The 14,255-nt window shown below is 36.8% G+C and overlaps 1 long non-coding RNA gene across 3 annotated transcripts; it reads left to right on the top strand.

Annotated features, from left to right (window-relative positions):
- Positions 1–6,612: 6,612 nt before the first annotated feature.
- Positions 6,613–9,786, top strand: LOC104996956. 3 transcript variants are annotated; one of them, XR_826273.1, is made up of 4 exons: positions 6,613–6,851; positions 7,709–7,814; positions 8,657–8,706; positions 9,719–9,786. It is a non-coding gene; the product is annotated as an uncharacterized LOC104996956 (long non-coding RNA). The 3 variants fall into 3 exon arrangements; XR_826274.1 differs by lacking the exon at positions 6,613–6,851 and adding an exon at positions 7,029–7,273; XR_826272.1 differs by lacking the exon at positions 6,613–6,851 and having other exon boundaries at positions 7,029–7,814.
- Positions 9,787–14,255: the final 4,469 nt, after the last annotated feature.

The following is a 14,255-nucleotide window of genomic DNA, read 5'->3' as shown; positions in this document are numbered from 1 at the left end:
AGCCTTTATGTTCTGGCTCAGTGGTAATATCAAAATGGTTCATCGTCAAAAGGTTCTCTATGTACCCTGAGTTAAGGATAGCTTGAATAACACTGTGAGTGTGGAAACAAGAAGCAGTGGAGAGTGTCTTTACCACAGTGATGGTCCATCTTGCTTTATACCCCTCAGAGTGGATGCATGGGACCTGAAGGAAGGATTCTTTCTGGAGCACCAGCCCATGATGGCATCTTTGTTGTAGGAGCCAGGAGACCTATGTGAGCATCATCTCATTCCTAGTCTGGGGTTGGATGATTTCTCTAAAACTAATGACTGCACTAATCTCATGGGTGACAAAAAATGAAAGAAGGTAACTTTTATCCCAAAGAACTGATTACTTCAGTTCAGTGGCTCAGTCATGTCTGACTTTTTGCGACCCCATGGACTGCAGCATGCCAGGCTTCCTTGTCCATCCCCAATTCCTGGAGCTTGCTCAAAGTCATGTCCATTGAGGCGGTGATGCCAAGGAGCTGATAGGAAGCTAAAGTGAAAGAAAGTGAAAGTGAAGTCGCTCAGTCGTGTCCAACTCTTTGCAACCCCATGGACGGTATCCCACCAGGCTCCTCCATCCATGGGATTCTCCAGGCAAGAGTACTGGAATGGGTTGCCATTTCCTTCTCCAGGGCGTCTTCCTGACCCAGGGATTGAACCCAGGTCTCCTGCATTGTAGGCAGATGCTTTACTGTCTAAGCCAAGGAAGCTAAAAGCTGATAATAAATTTAAGAGAGTTATAATGATGTGAGTCCCTTGGACTGCAAAGAGATCCAACCTAGATCCAGTCCATCCTAAAGGAAATCAGTCCTGAATATTCATTGGAAGGACTGATGCTGAAGCTCCAATACTTTGGCCGCCTGATGCAAAGAACTGACTCATTAGAAAAGACCCTGATGCTGGAAAAGATTGAAGGCAGGAGAAGGGGATGACAGAGGATGAGATGGTTGGATGGCATCACCGACTCAATGGACATGAGTTTGAGTAGGCTCTGTGCTGCAGTCCATGGAGTAGCAAAGAGCCAATATCGAATGAAGAGGAAGTTATCGTTTGTGGATCAGTGATGATCAGTACCAGTATATGAGTCATGGATGATGAATAATATGTGTCTGGAACTCTGAGGTCCAAAATGAAAGAAATGTAGTCTTTCTCTTCATGCATTTTCATTGATTATGGTAAGTGAACCATTAAAAACATCAATAAACATGCCTTCAGGTCAATGGAGAGAAAGTTTCCATATCTGGGATCACCTTCTCTCCTTATTACTTTTCAGAGTAGAAGCTTAAGGTGACTTCAGCCTCCATGGTGATCAAGGTCATGAGCTTCAGATTGCTGTGGGACAGAGATCAGGTGAGTAATGGCCAGGGTTCTGGTCTGGTTTGGGAACTTGTTTTCAGTGTTTTTGTTGTATTTTCAAAAGCAATAGATAGAAGCAAAAGATTAATGTGGCCCAATAATGTGTATGATATATAACCTTATATTGATTAACTGATAATATATAGCAGTGATATTTATTAATGAAAGGTATAATCTATCTCGATGTTAATTAGAAGTAGGGGTATTGAAGTGTCTTTTTCTTTGTTTTTTTTTTTTTACTAATCATGTATTATTTTCAATGAAAGGATTTAATCGAAATAAATAGATAAATGAATGAACTAAAACTGGGTCTCAGATGTACCAATGATGATTAGCAGGTGAGTCATGGACAACAAATGATAAAGGTCTGGGACCCTGAGGCCCAGTCCATTCCTCACTCCATTCCTTTATTTTTTCCTGTAGGCAGGTGTTAGGAATGTTTAAAGTTCAAGTTCTAAGACTGAGTTTTAAAATTATTAATAGATCATTGAGAGTACCATTAATGATACAGATAAAAGATGAAGAAGAACAGATATATTAGTGTCTAACCGTGAACATAGATGGTGAGGAAAGAAATAGTAATAAAAATTCCCAATTCTAATGACCATTAAGAATTATGTCACCCTTTTGGCTAAGATTCAGATCAGCTCAGTTCACTCAGGCATGTCTGACTCTTTGTGACCCCGTGGACTGCAGCACCAGGCCTCCCTGCCCATCACCAACTCCCAGAGCTTACTCAAACTCATGTCCATCGACTCGGTGATGCCATCCAACCATCTCACGGTCTGTCGTCCCCTTCTCCTCCCGCCTTCAGTCTTTCCCAGCATCAGGGTCTTTTCCAGTGAGTCAGTTCGGCTGATTAAGCATTATTCCATGGGGCTGCGCCTTATGATTGCACCTCTGTGTTAGGTACACAGAGACCAATGTGAGTAAGAGTTTTTTTGTCTCGGTTTTGTTCATTTCTTTTTGTTGGTTTGTGCGTGTGTGTGTGTATGTGTGTGTATTCAGTGCGTTGGCTGAATGCTCCACGTAGAATAACAGAAGGCCAAGTCTAGCCCAGTGATAACTGTTGAAATTTATGATACATCAATTGATTACTACATAGGTGAAAAACAGCATCTAATTTAGAAGAGATACATTGTTGTAAGAATGATCCATTTACACCGTAGGAATATCATGACTTTTCTAGAGTTTTGTGAATAATAGGATTTTTAAATTATTACTAGTGAATTACTGAGTTAGTCAATAAACAGAATTGAACAAAGAGTGGAGTCTCAGTCGTGGACCAATGATGATGATCGTTTCGGGAAGAGTCCTAAACGATGAAAACATGGCTAGAACTCTGAGGTCCATGATACATAAGTACTATTTTCCCTCTGACGAGTAACTGTTTCTTTTGTGAAATTTCAGGAATATAAAGAGATTATATTCTTATATTAAAGTGTTAAAGTAAGAATAATTCTGTATGTATCATCTCTTTTTAAAAAAAAATTGTGCTGATAAAATTATTAGTGAATTTGTGATTCATAAATTAAACAGAAATGTATTTGAATGAGATGGACAGTAATGGATCAATGGTGACTCCCTGAGGTGTACGAGTTGTGTGTGATGAATGTGAGTCTGGAACTCTGAGGTTTGATGCAAATGAAATCAAGTCCACTGACGTGTGTGAAGTGACCTTTTAGTCAGTGGTTAGGAATATACAAAGATATTTATTTTGGTTGTTATCAACATGAACTTTTTTCTATTTTTATAATTGGATCAATGAAATAATCAATATACAAATGTATAAGATAAAAATGATGACTATGTAGCCTTTTCAATTATAAAAATATGTGGTTAGGTAAAAATTACTATTATATATATATTGAAAAGACTGATAATAGGAAAGATATGTTATGAGGGTATTACCTCTTTGGCTAAGGGTGATCTAGAAAGTGACAGGTATTAGTCACTGGCTTAGAAATTGATTTTCCAAGGGGAAAAACAAATGCGAGCATAATTTAGTTAATGCCTCAGCTACTGTGCAAATGAATAGTCAGATTCTTGGATCAGTGGAAAGTATATCTAAGTAGTTTTACCACCTTGTGTGTTTGTTATTTTGTAGGACGGATGTTCCTGATACTTCAGCTTTTGCTGTGCTCAGTTGTCACACCAACTGTGATAGGGAGGAGAATAAGGTGAACGATGGACAGGGCTGTCGTCTTAGATTGGGCAATTTGTCTGAGGGTCCTCATGGTGTTGTTAAAAAGTATTAAATTAATCAAAAAATTACCATAGTTCAATGATAAATAATCAAGAATGATTATTTCAAATAATTGATAATGGGCGGAATAGAGGTCGAAAATTGGTTGAGAAGACTGATCCTGTAAACTGAGGTTAGGGGTATTGAAGGGTGTCATTCTTGGGATACTTATTTTTATTATCACAATTATTATTTTTATTATTATTAAACTATTACCATTATTAAATGGAGAAGGAAATGGCAACCCACTCCAGTTTTCTTGCCTGGAGTATCCCATGGACAGAGGAGCCTAGTGGACTGCAATCCATGGGGTTGAAAAGAGTCAGACATGAATGAGTGACTAACACAACAACCATTATTATATACTTATTATTCTTATTGATTCAATGATTAATATATATTACCACTTATTCAATGATTTAATGAAAACAAATATAGAAATGAACAAAGAAAAGAGACTTAATCGTGGACCAGTGATGATGATCGTGATGGGAAGAGTCCTAAATGATGAAAACATGTCTCAGACTCTGAGGTCCAACACAGAATGTCAGTAGTCTCTTCCTTCTGGTGAAATTGTTTCTGTAGAGATATCAGGAACATAGGTAAGTTATATTCTTCTTTTGATTTCATAGACTTAAATTTGTTACTATTAATGGATCTCTGAAGAACCATTAAGCAAATGTAAGAAAGTGAAGCACTGTCCACATAGGAGCATATTGAGTGAGACAAAAGGTACCATAATAAACTCTGAAAACACTGAATCATATTCAGTAAATGAGTGAGGGTCACGTCTTTGAGCAAGGTTAGATAGAAATGCATGAAAGTGAGAATATTAGTCACTCAGTCATGTCCGACTCTTTGTGACCCCAGAGACTGTAGCCCACCAGGCTTTTCTGTCTTTGGGGTTCTCCAGGCAAGACTACTGGAGTGGGTTGCCACTTCCTTCCCTGGGGGATCTTCCTGAGCCAGGGGTTGAACTTGGGTCTCCTGCATTGCAGGCAGACTCTTTACCGACTGAGCCACCAGGGAAGACCTAGAAATGCACAAGAGACAGTTTAGGAGTTTTGCTTCAAACTAAAGATTGAGTTTTTTGTTTTAACAAGATTAAAGGAATGTGAAGAAAGGAAAAGTAATACATTCCTAAATACTGAGCAAACAAAGTATAGAAAACAAGAACCACTGGTTGGTTATTAGGTGTCAATACTTTTATTATCATCTGTGCTCTGTACTCCTCAGAAAGAAGCCAGCACAAATGGTTTAGCATCTTCAAGGACAGAGGCTCTGGGGTCACCTCTCTATAATAGGAAGGTGGAGATTAATGGGAGTAGTAGTTGAAGTTCTGTTTTTTTTTAATTGAAGTAATTTACTGTATTATTATTGAATGTTGAATATAAGTAAAGAAATGTTGAATATAAGTAAAGAAGGCAGCTGCATCAGAGTGTTGCATATGGATATATGAGCTATTATATTGATGAGTGTATATATGGAAAACAGTGTATTATTGAGGAAGATACATTAAAGTAATAATACTTCAGTGTACACCTGTATTGCTTTATTTTTTGAATTGTTCTTGCTAAATTTATTAGTGGATTTTTATTTAACCAATAAAGATACAGAAATATGTGCAGAAAAAGGGGGACTGGTGTTGGATCTATGATGATTTCTGGTCATCATCAATATGAATCATATACAATGAAAGCGTGTCTGGAACTAGAGGTCCAATATTGGATTAAGCTTGTCCATTCACAGCAGAGAAGATATTCTGTAGACAGATGTTGGAAAGAGTGCCTCGTTTTATTATCATCTCCTTTGCGTTATTCTCCTCAGAATGGGTGCACTTAGGCGGGTTGAAGCATCTTCCACGGTTACACACTCTCTGGTTTCATTTGTGCTGTAGGTATGTTAAGACCATGTGAGTAATAGCCAGTGTTTTAGTTTGAGTGGATAGTTGGTAGTTCAGTCGCTCGGTCGTGTTCCACTCTTCACGACCCCACGCACTGCAGCTTGCCAGGCTTCCCTGCCCGTCACCAACTCCGGGAACTTGCTCAAACAATCAAAGAAGGGAAAATGCCACGTTAAGTATCAGATTGACATGAAATATCTCCTTTATTAATCTATAAATGTATCTTTGAGGTCAGTTTTGGAAACAGAGTTAGTCTCTGGAAAAGATTTTTGAGATAGACATTGCGGATATTTTAGTTTATTTTTCATTTATGTGTATTTAGTAGCAAATTTATAAATAAACTCAAATATTTATGAGAATGAAAAATAAAAGGGTTTTCTTGGGCCAGTGATGATGACTTGTAGCAGATAAGTCTATATAGTGAATAATATATGTCCTGATACTGAGGTCCAACAAAAACCTAGTGTATTTCTTTTCATTCATCCAAGAGATAGATGTTGGAGAAGGCAATGGCACCCCACTCCAGTACTCTTGCCTGGAAAATGCATGGACGGAGGAGCCTGGTGGGCTGCAGTCCATGGGGTCGCTAAGAGTCGGACACGACTGAGCGACTTCCCTTTCACTTTTCACTTTCATTCACTGGAGAAGGAAATGGCAGCCCACTCCAGTGTTCTTGCCTGGAGAATCCCAGGGTCGGGGGAGCCTAGTGGGCTGCCCTCTATGGGGTCGCACAGAGTTGGACACGACTGAAGTGACTTAGCAGCAGCAGAGATAGATGTTGAAATATACCCAGTACAGCTATTGTATTCATCGATTTATATTTATTATTGTTAAAAGATTAATTTTAGAACCAATAAAGAAATGTAAATAATAGGTAAAGAAAAAGGTAAAGAAATAATAAGTAAAAAGGGTGAAACCTTGTCTAACTATAAACAGGTGACGAGGCAAGAAATACTATTAATAAAATTGAAAATACTGAAACTCAGTCAGGAAAAAGTGGCTCACCAGTATATCTTTGACTAAATATTGTATCAATATAGATAGATAATTAAGTCACTTATAGTTTATGGATTTGCCTCATTGTTGTTCATTCTGTCAAGAGAAAAATAGATCCATTATGAATAATTTATAAATACTTCAATATGTGAGTAAATGAAATGTGCAAATCAAAGCTCGATGGGTATTGTACTTAAACCTTTTTTTTTTATCATTGACTGTTTTGTTCTTTGCAGACCCTACACCCTCAAGCTGATTTAAGCAGTGGCACCGTGGCACTGACCTCTGTGTTTGCATCTCTGTGTTAGGAGCACAGAGACCAGTGTGAGTAAAAGTCAAAATCTTGTGTCCTTTCTGTGGTTTTTTTGAGAGCATTCTAATTCTAATGTTGAAAAGTAACATATAATAAGAATCGCCAGCAGTAGCCCAGTGATAAATACTGAATTGACATGTAACAGAAAAACAAAGGGTATAAAGAAAGATACATTGTTATGAAAATGATTCTCTACATAGAATAGTGGTTTCGGGTTTTGTTTTCTTTTTGGTTTTTGCAAATAATTGAGTTTTTGAATTATTATTAGTAAATTAATGAACTCAGAAATAGACACCATAGAAGTGAATGAAGAAAGTAGGTACGACATTGGATCAATGATGGTTTTTCAGTGCGTGTATGAGTCGTATACGATGAATATGTGTCTGGAACTCTGAGGTCCAATGCAAATGGAGACCCACTGCCTCTGTTCCAGGTAACCCTATAGACATCTTTCAGGAATATACAAGTATCTTGTTTTATGTTCATATATTTTCTTTTTATGTTTATAATTGGATCAATGAAATAATATATAAAGATGAAATTGGTGAAACTTTGTTCAACCATAGAAAAGTGGTTAGGCAAGAAATGCTATTAATATACATTAAAAACAAATGTAAATTAGGAAATTTATGGTACAGGCATGTTATTCTTTGGCTGAGAATGATATAGTTATGGATAAGTAAATTGTTTATGTTCTCTATGTCTTGTGTCTATGATCTGTGTCAGTGTCAAGATTGATATTGTTCATTTACTTAGGAGAAACTAAAGTATAAATGATCCCAATTCACTACCTACTTAAATGATTAAATGAAACATGGAATTCAAAGACTAATTAAACTGATATCTTAATGTCTTTTTTATCTTCTAGTTTTATCTTCTCCTCCTTAGGCTTGTCACCGTGGGCTAATGTAAGGCTTCCTCGTGGTCATGAATTCTGTGGTTGCATTTGATGTGTTAAGGGTTAGGAGAACAAAGTGAGTCATAGTCAAACCTCTTCTTGGTTTTGTGGTTTTCATTTTCACTGCATTCTTTAAATTCTATAAAAAAAAATAATCGATGATTGTGAACCATGGCCAAATAGTAGAAGCAGGGTTAACATGAAACATTATATTAATGCATCTGGATAGGACACTTTGAGGTCAATTGATGACAGTTTCTGTGGGAAGTCCTTCTATAGACAAATCAAAGAGCCAAGGACCTTCCTTGTTTTAAGTTTTTGTGACGATGAAGCACTTTTTAAAAAAATATAGTTAATAGTGAATGGACGATCAGTAAAAAAGTGTTGACATGAAGGAATTATGGACAAACAATGATGACTTGTGGTATGAGTCTTTGATGAGGAACACCACAGGTCAACACAAAAAATCTAATACTTTCCCCTCTTTTGAAGTGATCCTTTAGGGAGATGCCAGGCATATATGGGGATCATGTTCTTAGTCTTTGTGTACAGTAATATCTAAAATTATTATTATTAAGAAATCAATGTCAGGATAAACAAATATGTAAGTGAATAAATATGAAACAAGGAAATACTGTTCATTATAAGTATTATAAAGAAATCTGATGATGTAAATTGGAATGGAAAATAAAATAATCAAGTGTATATGTCTTTGAGTGGGAATAATAGTGATGATCGTCATTTATTGATAAAGTTACAAAGTTGATATTTGGTTTATTAAGAGCAAATTAAATAAGTATTACTGTAAATTAATAAATGCCTAAATGACTATGCAAATGAATTGTGAAAATTCTGAATCAATGGAGAGAAAGTCTCAACATTTTTATCGTCTTGTCTGCTTGATCCTTTTGAGAATAGATGCTGAAACTGATTTTAGCCTCTGTTGTCACCAAGACTGTGAGACCAAGGTGAGTAATGGTCAACATTATTGTCTTGAACTGGATCATCTGTTTAAGGGTATTTACAGTATTATTAGAAAGTATTAAATTCATTAAAAAGTTTATCATGGCCTAATGATAAATACGAAGTACTATGTTGATTAATCAATAATGAACTATTAATTAAAAAGGTTTAATCTATGTGGAAAATGATTCTGCAAACTGATGTTAAATATATCCTTGATCTTGTCCTAGAGATTTTATGAACCATGTATTATTTTTATTTGTATCAATGCATTCATAATTTAATCAGTACAAACATACAAATGAAGAGGAATAGATCCAGTCATGGACCAGTGATGATGACTGATGATAATGGAGTCATGGGCGATGAGAAAATATGTGTCTGAAACTCTGAGGTCCAACATGGAACAAAATTAATCTATTCCTCTGTTGAAATTGTTTCTGTACAAAGATCATATTCTTGTACTGATTGTGATCAATATTGGTCATATTCTTGTATAGCCTTAGATTTGTTTTTAATAATGAAATTAGCTTCCCTCCCAGTTCAGTTGGTAAAGAATCCTCCTGCAATGCAGGAGACCCCTGTTCAATTCCTGGGTTGGGGAGATCCGCTGGAGGAGGGACAGGCTACCCACTCCAGTATTCTTGGGCTTCCCTTGTGGCTCAGCTGGTAAAGAATCCACTTTCAATGAGAGAGACCTGGGTTCGATCCCTGGGTTAGGAAGATACCCTGGAGAAGGGAAAGGCTACCCACTCCAGTATTCTGGCCTGGAGAATTCCATGGACTATACAGTCCATGGGATTACAAAGAGTTGGACACGACTGAGCAACTTTCACTTCATTAGACATATATGGATAAATTCATTAAAAAAACAATGGGATGAAATGTCATGCAATTAGGAATGTATGCTGTGTAGCAAAAGGTATTGATAATGAAATTGAAAGCATTGATGCCTACTCAGAAATGGTGATTGTGTCTTAATTTGTTTTACTGTGTGCTGTATGCTGTGCTTCTCAGAACAGATGCATCTTCGACCGTCATGAGCTCTCCGGTTGCCTGTGTCTAATAGGAATACAGAGATTAATGTGAGTAATCATGAAGTTGCTTTCTCAGTTTCTGTTTTTTTTAAGTTATTCATTTAAAAGTGTGAAATATATTTAGAGAATGCAGCTCTAACTTAGTGATAAATAGAGATAGAGTTAACATTATATTGATATACATAAGAAAAACTGAGGATAATTAACAAGAGATGTATCGTTGCGAGAAGAATTCTATATATAGATTAGGGGCACAAAAAGTATTCTTGAAATTTTGTGAATCATAACTTTAAAAATTATTATTAGGGAAATAATTATTGGATCAATAAAGCTATAGAAATGAGTTTTAAAAAGGGGGGCAATATTAGATCAATTATGACCAATGTTGACGTATAAGTCATATATATGTGTGCCTGGAAGATGGTCCAACATGAAAAATTCTAGTTTATTGTCTCTGCTTCACTTGACCCTTTCAACTAAGGTCAGGAATGTATGAGGAGGCATAGTACTATTGGGAAGATCCCCTGGAGGCGGGCATGACTACCCACTCCAGTATTCTGACCTGGAGAATTCCATGGACTGTATAATCCATGGGGTCGCAAAAAGTTGGACACAACTGAGTGACTTTTACGTTCACTTTCCTTATTAATGAATTAATAAACAAATATAGATGCAAATGAAGAGAAATTTGACCAGTCACTGTCTAATGATGATGTCTGGTGTGTGAATCACATACAATGAATTCTGTGTGTCCAGAAGTCTGAGGTTCAATGCAAAAGAACTCATCTATTCAGCATACTTTAAATTACTGTAGATAGATTTTAGTATTATACAGTGATCTCTTTCTCAGTCTTTGTGCTCATGAATTTTAAAAATATAATTATAAATGAATCAATGGCAGAATAAATTAGCAAATGTATAAATGAATAAAGATGAAGAGGGTGAAACATTGTTCATTAATAAAATATTTAGTCAGGAAAATGAATATTAATATATTGAAATAGATAATAAAATGGACTAAATATATTATGTCTTAAATTACGCATATTTTCAGTGATAAGTAATAACCAGTAATTGCCCTTAGTCAGTTGCATGTTTGATGTTTATTGTATTGAAAGAAAAATAAAAATTACTATGAATTAATAAACACTTAAATGACTCCATACATGGAGACTGGAAATTGTGCATCAATGGAGAGAGGAGAATATCTCAGCACCAAGCTGATCTCGGGTTCTGCCTTGGTCAAGATTATGTTGCCTATGTTAGGAAAGAGAACGTGGTGAGTAGTAGTAGTCAAAGATCTTATTTTGGTTTCAGTTATTGTTTGAGTAAAGATGAGCCTGGTGGGCTACAGTCCACGGGGTCACAAAGAATTGAACATGGCTGAGCAACGAAGCACGCACGCGTGCACACACACACACACACACAGTGTATATGGAAAAAGCTTCTTTAGCCAGAGTTCAGGAATATTTAAGGATTTCATGGGTATATTTTCTTAAATAATGTGATTTTTATTAATATCCATGATGAATGATTTAATTGATACAAATGTAACACAAATGAGTAAAATGAGGGTCTAACATGGGTCATTAATGATGACCAGCAGATATGAGATTTGATCAGTTATGAATGAAGCAAAAGTGGGACAATATTGAATCCATGTCCTCTGGAGGAGAAAATGGCAACCCACTCCAGTATTCTCGCCTGGAAAGTTCCATGCACAGAGAATCCTGGAGGTCTACAGCCTATGGGGTTTCAAAGAGTCGGACATTACTGAGCACACACACATACAAATAATCTAAATGTCCATCAACTGGTGAATAGACCAGCAAAATGTGGTGTATCTATGCAGTGGAATACTATTCAGCAAAAAAAAGGAACAAATTATTGATAATCTATGACTCTAAAAAGGAATGCTGGATCAGTGATAACTACTGGTGATGTATAAGTCATGTACAATGAATAAGTGTCTCCAACTCTGAGGTTCAACTGGAAAGAATACTGTAAACTAATGAATATTGAATGACTGAGTCTAGGAAAGGTGGAATGCAAACAACTAATAGATAGAAGATCTCAAACTTTATTTTTTGTTCTTTTTTGTGCTGTTCAGAATGAACACTCCTGCACTGATTTTAGTGTTCTGCCATGGCCCCAACTCAGTGTTGTGTCAGGAGCAGGGAGACCAGTGCGAGCCACAGTTAAAGTTCATGTCATGGTTTGGTTGGTTTATCATGGTCGGTGCATTGGTAAGAAGTAGGAAATAGAATCAAAGCAGGGCAACTTAGTCCAATAACAGGGCTTGAGAGGCCAAATTGTGTCAAGGCATCCATGTATGAAGCACTGAGCTCAATTCAAGAAACAGATCTCGTTTCTGGGAAATGATTTGATAGGTAGATCTCAGGGATATCAAGGTTCTTGATTTTTTTTTTCTGATTCATGTATATTTCTTTTTAGTCATAAGTCATAACTTAATAAATCAGTAGGCAGAATATAATGAAGAAAAGGGACTTCCCATGTGGCTCTAGTGGTATAGAAGCCCCCTGCCAATGCAGGAGACATAAGAGACATGGGTTTGATCCCTGGGTCCGGAAGATCCACTAAGGGAGGGCATGGCAACTTATTCCAGTTTTCTTGTCTGGAGAATCCCACCATCAGACAGGCCTGGACGGCTAAGTCCATGGGGTCACAGAGTCGGACACAATTGAAGCGACTTTGCACTATGAAGAAAAAGATTCTGTGCTTGAACCTTTGCTAATGACTGATGGTGTCAGAGTCAAGGATGATGAATAACACTTGTTTGCATATCTGAGGTCCAGCATGGGAAGAAATCTAATCTATGGCTCTGTTGAAAATGATCCTATAGACAATTGTTACAAATATTTGATTATCCTGTTTGGGGGCTTTTTTGGGTCATGGGTAATGATTGTATTAGTATAAGTGAATTAATGCATAAATGTGGCCAGGCCTAGAGCAGTGATTGCATAGGTAATGGAGCACGTGTTATTAACCTATTTTGGAGGAGTTAGTATTCACATTGCTTATCTCTCAGAATGCAACACACAGAAACAGACGCGTGAATTGTCAGTTTCACATTCTCGGGTGTCTTTGGTCTGCTGGTTATTTGTTTTATTACTAATTAGGAAACATGTTTATAAAATTAAATAAAAGATTAAGCACTGTTTAAATTAAAGAAGGACACTGATAAAAGTTTGTTAGGCAGCACGAGCTATTGTGCTCACAGAATTCCATTACAGAGTTACACTGTCTGTTATCAGTTTGGTAATGAGCAGCGAACTGCGCATGTGTTACTATTATTCATGCTATGGCATTGAGTGTGTGCAGTTTTATCATTAGAGTGCATAAATGAATAAGTTAATAGCAATCAGTCGCTCAAAGGGACAAAGCCTGGGCCAGTAATGAGCATGTCTTGAAATAATTATGATTTAACCAGTGCCGCTTAAATGATGTCCCTCTTAGAGCAGAAATTCTGTCTCTTGCTGGTTTGGGTAAGAAGAATATTGAGGGACTTCCCTGGTGGTTCAGTGGTTAAGACTTCACTTTCCAATGCAAGGCCTGTGGTTTTGATCCCTGGTTGAGGAGCTGAGATTCCTCATGCCTCATGGTCAAAAAATCAGAACCTAAACAACAGAAGCAATATTGTAACAAATTCAGTAAAGAGTTTAAAATATAGTCCACATTAAAAAGAATCTTAAAAAAATGTTTAAAAAATTTATCGTTGAACTAATTAGATTAAAAGAGGGGTTAACTTTCTGCCAGCTGAAGCAAGTGGCACACCCAAAGTTTTCAGGTTAGTCTCAATTTTCTCACTCTGCATCCATTAGTGTATTAGAGCAAAGTCGAAATCTAGGCTGTTTCATTCTTTTCAATATTTGTTTTGTGCTCCCCAGAGTGACTCCTCGTAGGTAAATGTCGTGGCTAGGGAGTCTCTGGAGAAGAAGCCTGTAGGCCTGTATAATGGTAAACAGAGTTTTCATCCTTGGGCTACCCGTCTGTTGGATTACAGAACAATGGATAAAAGGCTACATCTGGACACAAAATTTTAAAAGACCAGAGATGAGAATGAATTACACATGAAGGATTAGGCTGTAACCAGTCAATACAACTGTTGAGCTGCACATTTTTAAATATCATCCTAGAACCACACCCCTTGCATTGGAAGGTGAAGTCTTAACCACTGGACCAGGAAACCAGAGGAATTTCCTGTTTGGGGTAAGGTCATTTAGACAGAGAAGAGTCACAGTCAGTGTTCTTGCTCTCGATCAGTGGTGAGTTCTAGTTTGTTAAGAGAAATGGAAATAAATAATGAAGTAAATTAGTCAAAACCTAAATAGCAAGTCAATCAAGGGGAAAACATGGATCAACGGAAAGAATTTTTTTCCTTTCTATATTTCTCTTTTTCAGGACAAGAGATATTCTGTCATTTCATTTAACATTTTAATTTATAAAAGAATGCCTATTCATTTCTCCTTCCCCACCCCCCCTTTTTTTTGGCTATT

Source organism: Bison bison, unplaced genomic scaffold (assembly GCF_000754665.1).
Source record: "Bison bison bison isolate TAMUID 2011002044 unplaced genomic scaffold, Bison_UMD1.0 scf7180017864302, whole genome shotgun sequence".
NCBI lineage: Eukaryota > Metazoa > Chordata > Mammalia > Artiodactyla > Bovidae > Bison > Bison bison.
Note: the sequence above shows the minus strand (reverse complement) of the source record. Positions and strands in the feature narration are given on the sequence as shown.